This window comes from Arachis ipaensis, chromosome B3 (genome assembly GCF_059453495.1).
Source record: "Arachis ipaensis isolate K30076 ecotype BB chromosome B3, ASM5945349v1, whole genome shotgun sequence".
In the NCBI taxonomy this organism is placed as follows: Eukaryota; Viridiplantae; Streptophyta; class Magnoliopsida; order Fabales; family Fabaceae; genus Arachis; species Arachis ipaensis.
The window spans coordinates 112,318,691-112,336,824 of record NC_142438.1 but is presented as its reverse complement, the minus strand read 5'-3'; the positions used below and the strand labels follow the sequence as shown (position 1 = coordinate 112,336,824).

General features: G+C 39.5%; 1 non-coding gene across 1 annotated transcript; it reads right to left on the bottom strand.

The window, feature by feature from the left end:
• Window positions 1-10,111: 10,111 nt before the first annotated feature.
• Window positions 10,112-10,220, bottom strand: LOC148572067 (small nucleolar RNA R71). The gene has a single exon (XR_015908818.1). It is a non-coding gene; the product is annotated as a small nucleolar RNA R71 (small nucleolar RNA).
• Window positions 10,221-18,134: the final 7,914 nt, after the last annotated feature.

The following is an 18,134-nucleotide window of genomic DNA, read 5'->3' as shown; positions in this document are numbered from 1 at the left end:
TCAGAATGGACCATCCTGGATATATTCTATGATGGTCTGTCTGAATTATCAAAGATGTTATTGGACCATTCTGCAGGCGGATCCATTCACCTAAAGAAAACGCCTACAGAACCTCAAGAACTCATTGACATGGTTGCAAATAACCAGTTCATGTACACTTTTGAAAGGAATCCTGTGAATAATGGGACGCCTATGAGGAAGGGAGTTCTTGAAATTGATACTCTGAATGCCATATTGGCTCAGAATAAAATATTAACTCAGCAAGTCAATATGATCTCTCAGAGTCTGAATGGATTGAAGGAATCATCCAACAGTACTAAAGAGGCATCTTCTGAAGAAGAAGCTTATGATCCTGAGAACCCTGCAATAGCAGAGGTGAATTACATGGGTGAACCCTATGGAAACACCTATAATCTCTCATGGAGAAATCATCCAAATTTCTCATGAAAGGATCAACAAAAGCCTCAACAAGGCTTTAATAATGGTGGAAGAAACAGGTTTAGCAATAGCAAACCTTTTCCATCATCCACTCAGCAATAGACAGAGAATTCTGAGCAGAATCTATCTAGCTTAGCAAATACAATCTCTGATCTATCTAACACCACTGTAAGTTTCATGAATAAAACAAGGTCCTCCATTAGAAATTTGGAGGCACAAGTGGGCTAGCTGAGTAAAAGGGTCACTGAAACTCCTCCTAGTACTCTCCCAAGCAATAAAGAAGAAAATCCAAAGAGAGAGTGCAAGGCCATTGATTTGACCATCATGGCCAAACCTACAAGGGAGGAGGAGGACGTGAATCCTAGTGAGGAAGACCTCCTGAGACGTCCAGTGACCAATAAGGAGTATCCCTTTGAGGAACCAAAGGAATCTGAGGCTCATCTAGAGACCATAGAAATTCCTTTGAACCTCCTTATGCCATTCATGAGCTCTGATGAGTATTCTTCTTCTGAAGAGAATGAAGATGTCACTGAAGAGCAAGTTGCCAAGTACCTTGGTGCAATCATGAAGCTGAATGCCAAATTATTTGGTAATGAGACTTGGGAAGATGAACCTCCCTTGCTCATCAATGAACTGAGTGATCAGGATCAACTGAGATTGCCTCAGAAGAAATAGGATCCTGGAAAGTTCTTAATACCTTTACTATAGGCACCATGACCTTTAAGAAGGCTCTATGTGACCTTGGATCAGGGATAAATCTCATGCCACTCTCTGTAATGGAGAAATTGGGAATCTTTGAGGTACAGGCTGCCAAATTCTCATTAGAGATGGCAGAAAACTCAAGAAAACAGGCTTATGGACAAGTAGAGGACGTGCTAGTAAAGGTTGAAGGCCTTTACATCCCTGCTGACTTCATAATCCTAGACACTGGGAAGGATGAGGATGAATCCATCATCCTTGAAAGACCCTTCCTAGCTACAGCAAAAGCTGTGATTGATGTGGACAGAGGAGAATTGATCCTTCAACTGAATGAGGACAACCTTGTGTTTAAAACTCAAGGATCTCCTTCTGTAACCATGGAGAGGAAGCATGAAAAGCTTCTCTCACTGCAGAGTCAACCAAAGCCCCACAGTCAAACTCTAAGTTTCGTGTTAGGAGGCCACAACCAAACCCTAAGGTTGGTGTTGAACTCCCATATCCAAACTCTAAGTTTGGTGTTGGGAAGTCTCAACAATGCTCTGAACATCTGTGAGGCTCCATGAGAGCTCACTGTCAAGCTATTGACATTAAAGAAGCGCTTGTTGGGAGGCGACCCAATGTTATTTAATCAATTTTATTTTATTTTCACTTTATTATTTCATGTTTTATCAGGTTGATAATCATGTGGAGTCATAAAAACTATTGAAAAATCAAAAACAGAATAAAAAACAGCATTGAAAACAGCACACCCTGGAGGAAGAGCTTACTGGCGTTTAAACGCCAGTAAGGAGCATCTGGCTGGCGTTTAACGCCAGAACAGAGCATGAAACTGGCGTTAAATGCCAGAAAGAAGCAGCAGTCTGGCGTTTAAACGCCAGGATTACACCCAGAGGAAAGTTGGCGTTAAACGCCAGAAACAAGCTCCATTGGGCGTTTAACGCCAGAAACAAGCATGGAGCTGGCGTTTAACGCCAGAAACAAGCATGGAAGTGGCGTTAAACGCCAGAATTGCACAATAAGGGCGTTTTACACGCCTAATTGAGGCAGGGATGTTAAGTCCTTGGCCCCACTTGATCTGTGGGTCCCACAGGAACCCCTCAGGATCTGTGGACCCCACAGGATCCCCACCTAACCCTATTCTCTCTTCTTCACACCTTTTTCATAACTCTCTTCCCCAAAAACCCCTCACCAATCAACTCAATCACTCTTTCCCATCACCCCCTCACCACTCACATCCATCTTCTCTTCCCCATAAATCCCACCTACCTTTAAATTCAAAATATTTTCCTTCCCACAACACAACCCTTTCTTCTTCCACTTGGTCGAAACCTACTCTCTCTCCCTCTCCTCCATTTCTCTTCTTTTTCTACTTCTTTCTTTCTTCTTTTGCTCGGGGACGAGCAAACATTTTAAGTTTTGTGTGGTAAAAGCATAGCTTTTGTTTTTCCATAACCATTTATGGCACCTAAGACCAGAGAAACCTCTAGAAAGAGGAAAGGGAAGGCAATTGCTTCCACCTCTGAGTCATGGAAGATGGAGAGATTCATCTCAAAGGTCCATCAAGACCACTTCTATGAAGTTGTGGCCAAGAAGAAAGTGATCCCTGAGGTTCCTTTCAAGCTCAAGAAGAATGAGTATCCGGAGATCCGACTTGAAATCCAAAGAAGAGGTTGGGAAGTTCTCACTAACCCCATTCAACAAGTCGGGATCCTAATGGTTCAAGAGTTCTATGCAAACACATGGATCACAAGGAACCATGATCAAAGTGTGAACCCGAATCCAAAGCATTGGCTTACTATGGTTCGGGGGAAATACTTAGATTTCAGTCTGAAAAATGTAAGGCTGGAGTTTAACTTGCCAATGATGGAAGAGAACGCACGCCCCTACACAAGAAGGGCCAACTTTGATCAAAGGTTGGACCAAGTCCTCATAGACATATGTAAGGAAGGAGCTCAATGGAAAATTGACTCAAGAGGCAAGCCGGTTTAATTGAGAAGGCATGACCTCAAACCAGTGGCTAGGGGATGGCTAGAGTTCATTCAACGCTCAATCATTCCTACTAGTAACCGGTCTGAAGTTACTATAGACCGGGCCATCATGATCTATAGTATCATGATTGGAGAAAAGGTGGAAGTTCATGAGATTATACCTCAAGAACTCTACAAGGTGGCTGACAAGTCCTCTACTTGGGCAAGGTTAGCCTTTCCTCACCTCATTTGCCACCTCTGCAATTCGGCTGGAATTGACATAGAGGGAGACATCCTCATTGAAGAGTATAAGCCCATCACTAAGAAAAGGATAGAGCAAACAAGAGATCACGGACCTCAACATTAGCATGAGGAAATTCCTCACCATGAAATCCCTGAGATACCTCAGGGGATGCACTTTCCTCCACAAAACTATTGGGAGCAAATCAACACTTCCCTAGGAGAATTAAGTTCCAACATGGGACAACTAAGGATAGAGCACCAAGAGCACTCCATTATCCTCTATGAAATTAGAGAAGATCAAAGAGCTATGAGGGAGGAGCAAGAAAGACAAGGAAGAGACATAGAGGAGCTCAAGAGCACCATTGGTTCTTCAAGAAGAGGAAGACGCCACCCTCACTAAGGTGGACTCATTCCTTAATCTCCTTGTTTATTTATTTTTCTGTTTTTCGGTTTTTGAGCCTTATGTGTTATTTATGTTTGTGTCTTATTACATGATCATTAGTGTCTAAGTTTCTATGCCTTAAAGTTATAAATATGAATCCATCACCTCTCTTGAATGAAAACTGTTCTAAAAACAAAAGAACAAGAAGTACATGGTTTCGAATTCATCCTTGAAACTAGTTTAATTATTTTGATGTGGTGACATTACTTTTTGTTTTCTGAATGAATGCTTGAACAGTGCATATGTCTTTTGAAGTTGTTGTTTATGAATGTTAAATATGTTGGCTCTTGAAAGAATGATGAAAAGGAGAAATATTATTTGATAATATAAAAAATCATAAAAATGATTCTTGAAGCAAGAAAAAGCAGTGAATAGAAAAGCTTGCAGAAAAAAAAGAGACAGAAAAAAAAAAAAGCAAGCAGAAAAAGCCAAAAGCTCTTTAAACCAAAAAGCAAGCAGAAAAAGCCAATAGCCCTTAAAACCAAAAGGCAAGGGTAATAGAAAGGATCCAAGGCTTTGAGTATCAGTGGATAGGAGGGCCTAAAGGAATAAAATCCTAGCCTAAGCGGCTAAACCAAGCTGTCCCTAACCATGTGCTTGTGGCGTGAAGGTGTCAAGTGAAAACTTGAGACTGAGCGGTTAAAGTCAAGGTCCAAAGCAAAAAAAAAGAGTGTGCTTAAGAACCCTGGACACCTCTAATTGGGGACTCTAGCAAAGCTGAGTCACAATCTGAAAAGGTTTACCCAGTTATGTGTGTGTGGCATTTATGTATCCGGTGGTAATACTGGAAAACAAAGTGCTTAGGGCCTCGGCCAAGACTCATAAAGTAGCTGTGTTCAAGAATCAACATACTGAACTAGGAGAATCAACAACACTATCTGTATTCTAAGTTCCTATAGATGCCAATCATTCTGAACCTCAATGGATAAATTGAGATGCCAAAACTATTCAAGAGGCAAAAAGCTACAAGTCCCGCTCATCTGATTGGAGTTAAGTTTCATTGATATTTTGGAATTTATAGTATATTCTCTTCTTTTTATCCTATTTGATTTTTCGTTTCTTGGGGACAAGCAACAATTTAAGTTTGGTGTTGTGATGAGCGGATAATTTATACGCTTTTTGGCATTGTTTTTACATAGTTTTCAGTATGATTTAGTTAGTTTTTAGTATATTTTTATTAGTTTTTAATTAAAATTCACATTTCTGGACTTTACTATAGGTTTGTGTGTTTTTCTGAGATTTTAGGTATTTTCTGGCTGAAATTGGGGGACTTGAGCAAAAATCAGATTCAGAGGATGAAGAAGGACTGCAGATGCTGTTGGATTCTGACCTCGCTGCACTCAAAGTGGATTTTCTAGAGCTATAGAACTCTAAATGGCGCGCTCTTAATTGCGTTGGAAAGTAGACATCCAGAACTTTCCAACAATATATAATAGTCCATACTTTGATTAAGGATAGATGACATAAACTGGCGTTGAACGCCAGTTTCATGCTGCATTCTGGAGTCAAACGCCAGAAACAGGTTGTAAAGTGGAGTTAAACGCCAGAAATAGGTTACAAACTGGCATTCAACTCCAAGAGAAGCCTCTACACGTGTAAAGCTCAATGCTCAGCCCAAGCACACACCAAGTGGGCCCCGGAAGTGGATTTATGCATCATTTACTCATTTCTGTAAACCCTAGTAACTAGTTTAGCATAAATAGGACTTTTTCCTATTGTATTCACATCTTTTGGAACATCTTTGGAACATCTTTAGTTTCATCTTTAGATCACGTTTGGGGGCTGGCCATTTGGCCATGCCTGAACCTTCATCACTTATGTATTTTCAATGGTAGAGTTTCTACACACCATAGATTAAGGTGTGGAGCTCTGCTGTTCCTCATGAATTCATACAAAGTACTATCGTTTTTCTATTCAATTCAAGCTTATTCTGATTCTAAGATATTCATTCGCACTTCAATATGAATGTGATGATCGTGACAGTCATCATCATTCCCAACCTATGAACGCGTGCCTGACAAACACTTCCGTTCTACATGCAAACAAGCTAGAATGAGTATCTCTTAGATATCTAATACAGAGGACCGAGTTCGAGATATTAGAATCTTTGTGGTATAAGTTAGAACCCATGGATGGCCATTCTTGAGATCCGGAAAGTCTAAACCTTGTCTATGGTATTCTGCGTAGGATCTGGGAAGGGATGGCTGTGACGAGCTTCAAACTCGCGAGTGCTGGGCGTAGTGATAGACGCAAAAGGATAGTAAATCCTATTCCAGTATGATCGAGAACCGCCAGATGATTAGCCATGCAGTGACAGCACATTGTACCATTTTCACAGAGAGGATGGGATGTAGCCATTGACAACGGTGATGCCCTACATAAAGCTTGCCATGGAAAGGAGTAGGAATGGTTGGATGAAGACAGCAGGAAAGCAGAGGTTCAGAGGAACGAAAGCATCTCTATACGCTTATCTGAAACTCTCACCAATAAATTACATAAGTATCTCTATCCTATTTTAATTATCTTTTAGTACACTATAATCTCTTAATACATTTGAATCCGCCTGACTGAGATTTTCAAGGTGACCATAGCTTGCTTCAAGCCGACAATCTCCGTGGGATCGACCCTTACTCACGTAAGGTTTATTACTTGGACGACCCAGTACACTTGCTGGTTAGTTGTGCGAAGTTGTGACAAAGAATTAAGATTATAAACGTGCGTATAAAGTTTTCAGCGCCGTTACCAAGGAATGGAACCGTCACGATTTCTGCGCACCAATGTCTCTATTTTTTCTAAAGGGACCATTAATAAATTGGAGTCTATAATGAGAAATTTTTTTTGAAAAGGACAGGCTGATGGAAGAGGATCGAATCTTGTTAGTTGGAACGAGTTAGTTACTCTAAAAAAATATGGAGGTTTGAGATTAGAGATCCTTGTTGTGCGAATATTTCACTTCTTGCAAAGCTTGCACTACAAGAAAAATGGTGAGTACTGTCAGATTTACCATCGAAAAATAGGAAAAAATTTGACGATATGTTGGTTACCGTCGGATTTACCGTCGAAAATAATTAAACGGTATAAACCACGCCGATAATTATTTACCGTCAGATTTTCTTCGTCCGACGGTAATTACCGTCGGAATATGCGACGGAATATAGTTATTGTGAAAACGGATCATGTTAGACGTTACCATAAAAAAATTTGATGGTAACATTGGCGCTACATCGTTCATTTTCCCGCTATGTTACTAAGAGATTTATCCGACGGTAATACCGACGGAAATGTTTTTAAAATAATGTTACCGTCGGAATATTCTGGCGGTAGCTTTTTCAATTTTTTAAACTATCTTTTCTCGTCCATCTCTAGGGTATCCTGATAATTAACAATTGAAATGTGCTTCAAATCTGATGTGAAATATGAAAAATATAAATTACAAATACCGAATGATGGTAACTGAAATATCTGAAACAATGCCAATCATTTTACAATCAGAGAACTATGTTTACAGTTGCTAAAATACATATTACAAATACAATTAGGTTTTTAAAGAAATACATATTACAAAACTACATTTACATTAATCCTAATCAGATTCATCATCTTTTTCCTCTGGTTCAACATTCTCCTCACTTTTTTTTTGTAGCATAGTTTGAATTTTTTTTCCATCAGCCAACCCAAGTTATGGGTCCAATTATTGGATGCCAAATACCATTTATCTTAAAATGACAGTTTTGTTGTCCTAAGAACAAGGGCTCTCACATTTGGAAGAGTCCTTGCAAGACTTGGAAAGTATTGAAGGATGGATTTGCTTGGTGTATTGGGGATTTGAACCAGAATTTTTTGTTTCTTCGCTAGAGGAGAAAAGGGCAATTATCTAATGAGATGGATTATGTTTGCATTTCTGATTTGAACCTCTGGATACAAGATATTTGGTCAGTTGATAGGTGGCATTTGGAGACTCTTTATTCTCCTCTATCTCAGAGTCCGAAAAGTAACATTCTTTCTTACAATTCAGATATACAAACAGGTCTAGAAGTGGGTTGGTGATGCGTGAGCATCTTATATCCATTTTCTAGTTGTTTTACATTATTTTTAGTTAGATTTTATTATGTTTTAGTACAAAAATCACCTTTGGATGCTACTTTGAGTTTTTCTTGTGTTTTTATGATTTTAGGTGAAATTCGGAGCAAATTGGAGCAGCCTAGAACAAAGAAACGAAAAAGCTTCTAACTCTCCCTTGGGCGCTGAACGCCCAACCTGGCGTTCAATGCCAACAAGGGGACAGGAACCCAAAAGCGCAACTCCCTTATGGGCATTCAACGCCCAATCTTGGCGTTGAACGCTAGCTTGCTGCCCGTTTCACATACTATTGGGCCTCCAAAGTGGATTTAGCACCGCTTAGGCTTATCTTATTTTATCTTTGTAATTTTTAATCTAAAATAATATCTTTTAGGTTTAGCATTTTAGTATTTAAGGAGGAGATCACTTAGGTTTAGGAGATCAGATCTTCTTCCATACTTTTCAGAAACCTATTTTCTTTGTAAAGTTATGAGCAACTAAACCTCTTAGTTAAGGTTAGGAGCTCTATTTATTTCTTTGGGTTGAGATTATGATTCTTCTATTTTAATTAATGTTTGATTCAATTCTAAGGTGTTGTTTTTGTTCTTAATCCTATGAATCTGGGGATGGAACGAGAGTATGACCCCTTATTCTACATGAGCTCTTGTGATTCTCGAGAGAGCTATCTCGCTTGAGCTGCAGCTTGAAAACACTCCTCCTAAACTGCAATTTACCTGAGCTAATTAGATATGTGACATAAAATCCGGTGAGCTTAGGGTAATTAAGGTTTTTGTGGCACTAAACTAGTTTTCTAAACTGCACCCTCTGATCTGAATTGAATGACCATGAGAGTGGCTTTTGATAAAGATTAGATGAGATTAAATCGCTAAGAGATTAGGTTTTAATCACTTATGGTTTTCCATAGAATGAATCACTCATTGTTAAAATAGTTAGTAAGAAGTCTTAATCCGGAAAGATAAACATCTCCGAGACCTTAACTGTTTTCTCATCATTGTTTTACACCAATTCCGTTTATTTTCTTTCTTTACTTGCTAATTTACTATTTATGCGTTTACAACAATAACCACTTTTTACTGTTTGCCTGAGTAAGTCCAGCAAGATAACTATTACTTGCTCAATCCAATAATCCTCGTGAGATCGACCCTCACTCACCTGAGGTATTACTTGGACGACCCGGTGCACTTGCCGGTGAAGTTCTGCGAGTTCTAATTTCACGCACCAAGTTTTTGGCACCATTACCAGAGATTGTTCGTGATTGACAACTACCGGTTGTCTTGTTGCTTAGATTAGATACTTTTATTAGTTTTTATTAAATTAATTTTCCTTTTTATTTTTTATTCCTATTTTGTTATTATCTTAAATTTTCAAAAATTCATCTTAGTCATCTTTTTCTTTTTTAACTTTGTTTTTAATTAATTTCAAATTCTAAGTTTGGTGTCATTTAGCTTTTCCTTTTTCTTTCTTTGATTTTCGAAATTTATTTTGGTTGTTTCCCTTAATTTTTGATCATTATCTTAGCTATCTTTCCTTTATTTTCAAATTTATGTGTTTTAGTTATCTTACTTTTATTTAATTTCAAATTTTAAGTATAGTGTCCCATTAGTGATTTTCTTTTTGGTTCAATTAATCTTCTTTAATTTTCGAATCCTATCTTGTTTATCTTTCTTGATTTTTGATCTTTGTTTCATGTTGTTTATGAGTAGGAACAAGGGTAAAAAATTCCTTCTTGATCTTGATTCTGAACCTGAGAGGACCTTAAGGTAGCGTTTACAAAAGCTAGAGCTTGCAAGGCCGCAGAGAATCTCATTGAATCCTTTGAGAAGGAAGTTGAAGAGATCAATATAGCAACCAATCCAGACGTAGAAGAGCATACAAGGAAGGTCCTTGGCTCATACACTGCATCCACATCTGACTTCTATGGGCCAGCATATCCATACCTGCCATTGGTACCAATAATTTTGAGCTCAAGCCTCAACTGGTCACTCTGGTGCAACAGAATTGTCAGTTTCATGGACTCCCACAAGAGGACCCCAACAAGTTCATATCTGATTTCCTGTAGATCTGTGACATGGTCTAGACTAATGGAGTGAACCCTGAGGTTTACAAACTAATGCTCTTTCCTTTTGCTGTAAAGGACAGAGCAAAGCTATGGTTGGATTCTCGGCTTAAGGAAAGCCTGGACACGTGGGAGAAAGTGATCAATGGATTTCTGGCCAAGTTCTTTCTACCCCAGAAGCTGAGTAAGCTTAGAGTGGAGGTCCAGATATTCAGAAAGAAGGAGGAAGAATCCCTCTATGAGGCATGGGAGAGGTACAAGCAGTTGATCAGGAGATGCCCTCCCGACATGATCTCAGACTGGACCATGCTAGAGATATTTTATGGTGGCCTCTCTAAAATGTCCAAGATGTCACTAGATCACTCTACAGGCAGATCACTGCCCATGAAGAACATGCCTGAGGAAGCACAGGAGCTCATTGAGATGATGGCCAACAACCAGTACATGTACACTTCTGAGAGGAACCCTTGAACACTGGGACTACTCAGAAGAGAGGAGTCATAGAAGTGGATACTCTGGATGCCATTTTGGCTCAAAGTAAGCTTATGTCCCAGAAAATTAGCATGATCTCCCAACACTTAAGTGGGATGCAAGTTTCTGCTATCAACAATCAAGAGCCATCCTATGAAGGAGACGCTGGTGACTTTGCTCAGACCACTATGGAGGAAGTAAATTACATGGAAAATTCCTCCATAAATCCCAATAATAATCCTTATGCAAACACTTTTAATTAGGGATGGAGGAATCGCCCTAACTTTGGATGGAGAGATCAGCAAATACCTCAACAAGGCTTCAACAATAATCAGGGTGGAACCAATCAAAACAGGTTCAACAATAGACAGTTTCACCCCTCTCAGCAGCAGATGCAGATGCCTCAACAAAGCCTCTCTGACCTAGCAACAATAGTTTCTGACCTCTCCAAGACCACTCATAGCTTTATAGTAGAGACTTGGTCCTCAATTCAGAACTTGGAGATACAAGTGGGTCAGTTGAGCAACAAGATACCTGAGAGACCTCCTAACACTGTTCCCAGCAACACAGAGATAAATTCAAGGGAAGAGTGAAAGGTCCTCACTGTGGACAAAGAGGCCGAAATCAAGGAGGAGCATGCTGCTGAGGAATTGAAGGAGAACAAAGCTCAAGAAGAGAGTGGGAGTGCACTTGTACACGCCCCTATGGAGATAAAGGAGCCTGAAGCCCAACACCCCTTGAACGTGCAAAAGGAAAATGAGGATGAACAAATTGCTCAATTATTGGCAATCCTCAAGAAGTTACAGGTCAATATTTCTTTTACTGAGGTGTTCGAGAAGAAACCCCTTATATGGCCTGTTCAAAAAGTGTAATTTCTGAGAAGATAGACCTGAGGGGAGATAAAACTGTGGCGCTGACCAAGGAGTGCAGTGCATTAGTGCAAAAGAAGCTACCTCCGAAAATGCCAGATCCCGGAAGCTTCCTAATTCCCTATACTATAGGGACCATTACATTTGATAAGGCACTATACGACCTTGGATCGAGCATAAATCTTATGCATCTCTCTGTGATGAAGAAGCTGGGGATCCAAGAGATACAGCCCACAAGGATCTCACTGGAGATGGCAGACAAGTCCCTGAAACAGGCATATGGAATGGTGGATAATGTCCTTGTAAAGGTTGAAAACCTTTACCTCTCTGTGGACTTCGTGATACTTGACACTGGAGAGGAAAAGAACGACTCCATCATCCTAGGAATCCTAGCCACTAGGAAGGCCTTGATAGATGTTGAGAAAGGAGAGTTGGTTCTGAGGTTATATGAGGACCATATAATGTTTAAAATGCCTAACAATCACACTCTCTCAAATAAAGGAGGTACTACAATACAGCACATAATATTTCAACCTTTACTCTCAGTGGAAAGCCATACAGAGCCCCCTAACATCAAACCTAAATTTGGTATTGGGCAATTGCCACCAACCATTAAGGAAGGAGGCACCAAGAAGAAGGTACCCATAGGCTGGAAGAATAAGAAGATTCCCACTGAAGACCTCTCATCTGGCATGAGAGTTGCCTTCACAAGAAGTCCAATCATACCACATACTGTGAACCGGATCTTGTCTCTGAGCCCCTACATACCTCCGTAAAAGGAGCTGTCCGTCAAGCTAATGACGGTAAAGAAGCACTTGTTGGGAGGCAACCCAACCATATGTACCCTATAATTTAATTTTACTTTCTTTTATGTTATTTTAGTATATTTGAATTTGATTTCATATCATTTTAATTATTTTCATAGTTTTCTTCATATTTTTAATGTTTGTGATCATATGTAGCACTTAGAACTGAAACAGGAACGCGAAACAGGAAAACAGAACACCTTGAAGGATACCCTTGCTGACGTTGAACGCCAGATTTGGCGTTCAGCGCCAGAGAGGGGTGCAAGGTGGACGTTAAACATCCATATGGGAGCTATCCAAGCCAATTTTTCTATCCCACTAGGGCGTTCAACACCTATTCTTTGTGTTGAACGCCACAAAAAATATATTTTGGGGACCCCCCTCTGGCGTTTAACGCCCAGGGGGGAGGCAGCATGCTAAAAGTTCAAGTCTTTGGCCCAAGGATACTTTCCAACCACCAACCACTTTACCATTTATTCACTCTTATCCCTTCTCTCTCCCCTCTTCCCACTTTTCCATCCACATTCATCCATCACATCACCCATCATTTCCCTTGATTCCCTCACCCCACCTTTTCCTCTATCTAATAACCTCTCATCAATCTCATCAATTTCTCTTCCCACCAACCTCATTCAAATTCGAATTCAATTTCCCCACTCCCCCCCTAATTTTCCCTTCCGAATGACCGAACTCACCCCTACCCCACTTCTATAAATACCCCTCACTTCATCCACTTTCATCACACCTTCACTACTCTTCCCTTCTTACACATTCTTCACCATACACACCCCCTTCTTCATTCTTTTCCCTTCTTCCCTCCCAAAGGCCGAAGCCTTTATACCCCATCCCCTCTCTTTACTTCTTCTATTTTCTTTATTTTTCCTTTTCTTGTATTTCTATTTGCTCGAGGACAAGCAAAAGTTTTAAATTTGGTGTTGGAAGCTCTGCTTGTTGCTTCTTATTTCTTACCTCTATGGCACCAAAAACCGGAGAGTCCTCAGGGAAAAAAAAAGAAAAAGCCCCCGCTTTAGCTTTCGAGCCACGAGAGACCACAAGATTCTTCACCAATTTATGACGTGGTGAGGAAGAAGAGAGTGATTTTCGAGGTCCCCTTCAAACTAAAGGACGATGAGTACTCGGAGATCCTATACCAAGTTATGAGACGAGATTGGAAAATTATGGCCAATCCCGTAACCGAAGTTGGAGTGTTGATGGTGCAGGAGTTCTATGCTAACGCCTGGGTCACGAAGAAGCATGATACAAGCGTGAACCCGGAGCCAAAAAACTGGCTCACCATGGTCAGAGGGCATATCATAAACTTCAGCCCCGAGAGTGTGAGGGTGGCGCTATAGTTTCCCAAGCCACGAAATGACCCTCAGTCATACACTCGAAGGGTCAACACTAACCAAAGGCTGGAGCAAGTTCTTGCTAATATCTGCGTGCTTGGAGCTCAGTTGAGGAGGGACGCTCAAGGTAAGCCTTACCAACTGGGTAGGCTAGACCTTAAGCTAGTGGCTAGAGGATGATTGGAATTCATACAACGTTCTATCATCCCTATGAGTAACCATTCTGAGGTTACAGTCGAGAGAGCAGTGATGATCTACTGCATTATGCTCGGCAGTGAGGTGGAGGTACATGAGGTGATCCCTCAAGAGATTTACAAAGTAGCTGACAAGCCCTCCACTCAAGCAAGGCTGGCATTCCCTTATCTTATTCACCACTTATGTGTAGCAGCTGGAGCTCACATAGAGGGAGATACCCTGATTGACAAGGAGAGACCCATCACAAGAAAGGGTATGGAGCACGCTAGGCAGCCCGCACAAGGATCACAGCAAGAGCCAGTTCCACCACCTCCACAAGATATTTTGGAGTTACCTCAAGGGATGTACTTCCCTCCCTGTGACTATTGGGATCAGTTAACCACATCTCTAAGGGAGTTGACATCATCAGTTAATCAGCTAAGGCTGGAGCATCAGAACCAGTCTGCTATTCTCCATCAGATGATGGAGGTTCAAAGGAGGTTCATGGAGGAGCAGAGGAGGCAAAGGCGTGACATTGAGGAACTCAAATGCTCCAGAGGATTCCCTGGAGGGACTACTGGCCGCCATCACTAAGGTGGTCTAGTTTCATTCTCCCTATCTTTATCCTATCACTGTTTTTCATGTATTTTATTTTGTTACATGTTTTCTATTCTAGTTGCATGATCACTCTTAGGACTTCTTTATTTTCTAGTAGTAGTTTCTTTTTCGTTTTATTTAAAGATGTCTTATGTATTCCTCATCAAGCTTAAAAGAAATCTATTGGAAAAAAAAGTAGTAAAATGCATAAGGTCTTGAGTAATATTATGAGTTATTCTATTTACTTTGATATGGTGGCCTTATCTCTGTTCTCTGAATGTATGAATTAACTGTGCATATTTGATATTAAAGTTAAGAATATTGGTTCTTGAGGAACAAGAATTTAGAGAAGTATTATTGACTCTCTGAAAAATTAAAAAGATTGATTATTGAAGCAAAAGAAATAGAAAAAATAAAATTGAAAATAAAAATAAAAATCAAAAGAAAAAGGTCCAAGGCTTTGAGCATCAATGGTTAGGAGGGTCAAAATTGATCTAAAAGCTCAAAAGAGTGGTTTTCCCTAACTATATGTTTGTGGTGTGAAAGTGTCAAGTAACCCTTGAGACTAAACACTTAAAGTCATAACCTAATGCTATAAAAAGTATGCTTAAGGCTATGAGCACCATTGTCTGGGAATAAAAGTAAAGCAAAAGTCGAATCCAAAGGGTTTCCCTAGATAAGTGCTTGTGGTGTTTATGTATCAAGTTAAGATTGAAAACAAAACACTTAGAGTCACGGCTAGACTCAAGGTGCAAAGCACCAAAAGAAAATAAAAGCTGTGTTCAAGAATTAATAAGAACCTAAAGAAGAGAATCAATAATATCATCCGGATTCTAGTTAATGAGCGGATATTTTATACCATTTTTAGTATCATTTTCTTAGTGTTTTCAGTTACATTTTAGCAAGTTTTAGTATGTTTTAGTAGATTTTCATGAAAAATTCACCTTTTGGAGGATACTTTGAGTTTTTGTGTTTTTATTATGATTTTAGATGATTTTTAGGTGAAATTGGCAAATTCTGGTAAAGGCTGGTTCAGAGGCAAAGAAAGGATAGCAGATGCTGTCAAATCCTAACCTTCATGCATTCCAACGAGCATATCTTAAGCTACAGAGATCCAATTGATGCGCTCTCAGCAGCGTTGGAAAGCTAACTCCAGAACTTTCCAGAAATATATGATAGTTTATACCTATCTTTGGAAATGACTTCCCAAAACAGGTATTGAACGCCCAACTTACCCCCTTTCTGGCGTTCAAACCCCTAAAAGGACCAAGGCCAGCGTTGAACGCCCAAAACTGGCATTCAATGCCACCAAGAGATCAAGGGAGCAGCGTGGACACTCTCTAGTGGGCGTTCAATGCCCACTCTTCCAAGCTAAATGCCAGCTCAATCCAAACACTCACCAAGTGGGCCCATAAGTGGATTTTCGCACCTTTTGCTTAGTTTATCTCATTTTTGTAATTTTTAATTATTAGATTAGTATATATAGGAGAAGATCACTCATGTTTGGGATCTTCAGCCTCTCAGAACTTATCACACAGTATTTTCTATAAAGTATGAGCGACTAAACCTCCTAAGTTAAGGATAGGAGCTCTACTCATTCCTATGGATTAATATTATAACTTCTTCTACTTTAATACATGTTTGATTCCATTCTATGATATATTTTCGTTCATCATCTTTATGAGTCTGGGGTGAAACAAGAGTATGACCTCTTATTCTACATGAGCTCGTGCGAAGCCTTAGCCGGATAGTATTGAGCTACAGCTTGAGAGTACATCACAGGTTCCAAGAGAGTATCTGGGCTAATTGGGATATTGTGACATTAAATCTCGTTAGTAATGGGTAATTGAGGTCTCTGTGGCACTAAGGCTAGAATATCGAGCATCATTCTCCGATCTAGAAGATCTGACCTTGTCTGTGGTGTTTTGAGTAGGATCACCAAAGACTGAATTGCGTAAGCTTCACCCTCATTTTATAAAACAAAGTGCATTATTGTTGCTTTCAAAATCATTTATAAATGCATATCCTCAAAATTGGTTTGTCATTATCAAAAAGGGGGAAATTATAAATCATGTTGCTTGTATGCGAAGTTTGTATTCGTAGGTTTTGATGAATGACAAACCAACAAACAACATGAAAGACAAACCAAAAAACAACTTGAATGAACAAGCATGTTGAAAGATCAACCAACATTCAACGTTGAGGAATGAAGAGTTGAAAGCAACACAACAACAACAAGAAACTCAAGTCCACAACATTTGAAGACAAGTATAGTGTCTTAGGACTTAGGTAACTTCTTGTTAAGAACCAATTGCTAAATCTCTCAACACACACTCACAAAATGTTTTCATGCACATCTTGCAATTCGATGCTAGCCAAATGGTTTAAAAACTTGTTTTCAAAGGTACAAAAGCATAGGAATTAACTCCAACAAGTTTGAGATCAATCCTAAGTATTTTGAAGTGATTTTAAGCCATTCTTTAAGGTTTGCATCGATGCACACTCATCTTGCATCAATGCAAAGCATGCGACGACTTGTTGCATCGATGCAAAGATGTTTGCATCGATGCAACCTAGCTGAAAATTCAAATTTCAGCTTCAAAGACACATTTGCATCGATGCAAAGTGTTATGCATCGATGCAAATGATTCAAAAACATAAAAAACGGCTAGTTTTGACAAAAAGGCTCCATCCCATTAACTCCCCAACGTTTCTAAGGTTTGGGGAGTCTATAAATAGATGGATTGAAGCCTTATTTCAAATACTTGAGTATCTGCAAACTATCTTGTTCATATTCTTTCATTCTACACATTTTTTTAAGGTGTTATAATACACAATTTGAGAGAGCAATATCAATTGGTTCAATAGTGCTAAACTTGTAATCATACACTCTTCTAGAGAGTACTCATTTCGTCTCAACAATTCTTTGAGAATTGTTTTCTTGTACACTTTGTAAATTGGAGTGTGATCTCCAAGGTTGAGTCAAGAGTTATAAACACTATAGTCGGTGAGGATACCAAAGAAGTATACTAAGTACTCAAGGCAAATCTTAGAGAAGGTATCTTTAAGTGGAGTGGGTTAGTATACGAGTGGTCATCATATACCGTGAGGTGTTAGAAACTAAGGACTCGGATTGTAAAAGGTTTTGCGCGAGCACCTTGAAGCTTGGCAATAGTGGAACTTCTCAATAGCGATTGAGAAAGAAAGTGGACGTAGGACAAGGATTGTGCCGAACCACTCTAAATAGCGTTTGCATCTCTCCAAACTCATCTCTTCAATATTATTGTCTTTTACCTTTGAGAAAATAAATTGTGATCGAAAAGTAGCTTCGTAAGTACTTAAGGAATAGCTTAAGTCCGATTGGTGAAAAGCTTGATCAATTTATTTGAGTTGGTGTCTATTGGAAAGTAAAAGCTCCTTATAAATGCTTAGCAATTGAGTTAAGCTCTTGGAAAAATACTAGTACAATAACACTTTTGTATATTGTCTTTAACTTTCGCAAAAAGATTCATTGTTGTTGCAATACTCAATTCACCCCCCCTCTTGAGTAATTGTGCATAGGTTCTACAAGTGGCATCAGAGCTTAACCCTTTGAAGACTTAACCGTTTAAGGGAAAAGATCATGGCAAGCACAAGCTTTAACAACAACAACACTAGTGAAGGTAACTCAACCGCTAGACCTCCTCTTTTTAGCGGAACAAATTACTCTTATTGGAAAAATAAGATGAGAATTTGGATCCGTTCTCAAGATGTGATAATTTGGAAAGTGATTGAGAATGGAAATCACATTCCAACAAAGACAACAAGCGCTAAAGAAGGAGAAGTCTCCATCTCAAAGCAAGTACCGAAAGGAGAAGATGAATATAGTGACGATGATTGGAAGAAAGTGGCAATGAATGATAAAGCCATCAACTTCATTCATTGTGCACTTAACGAGCATGATTAT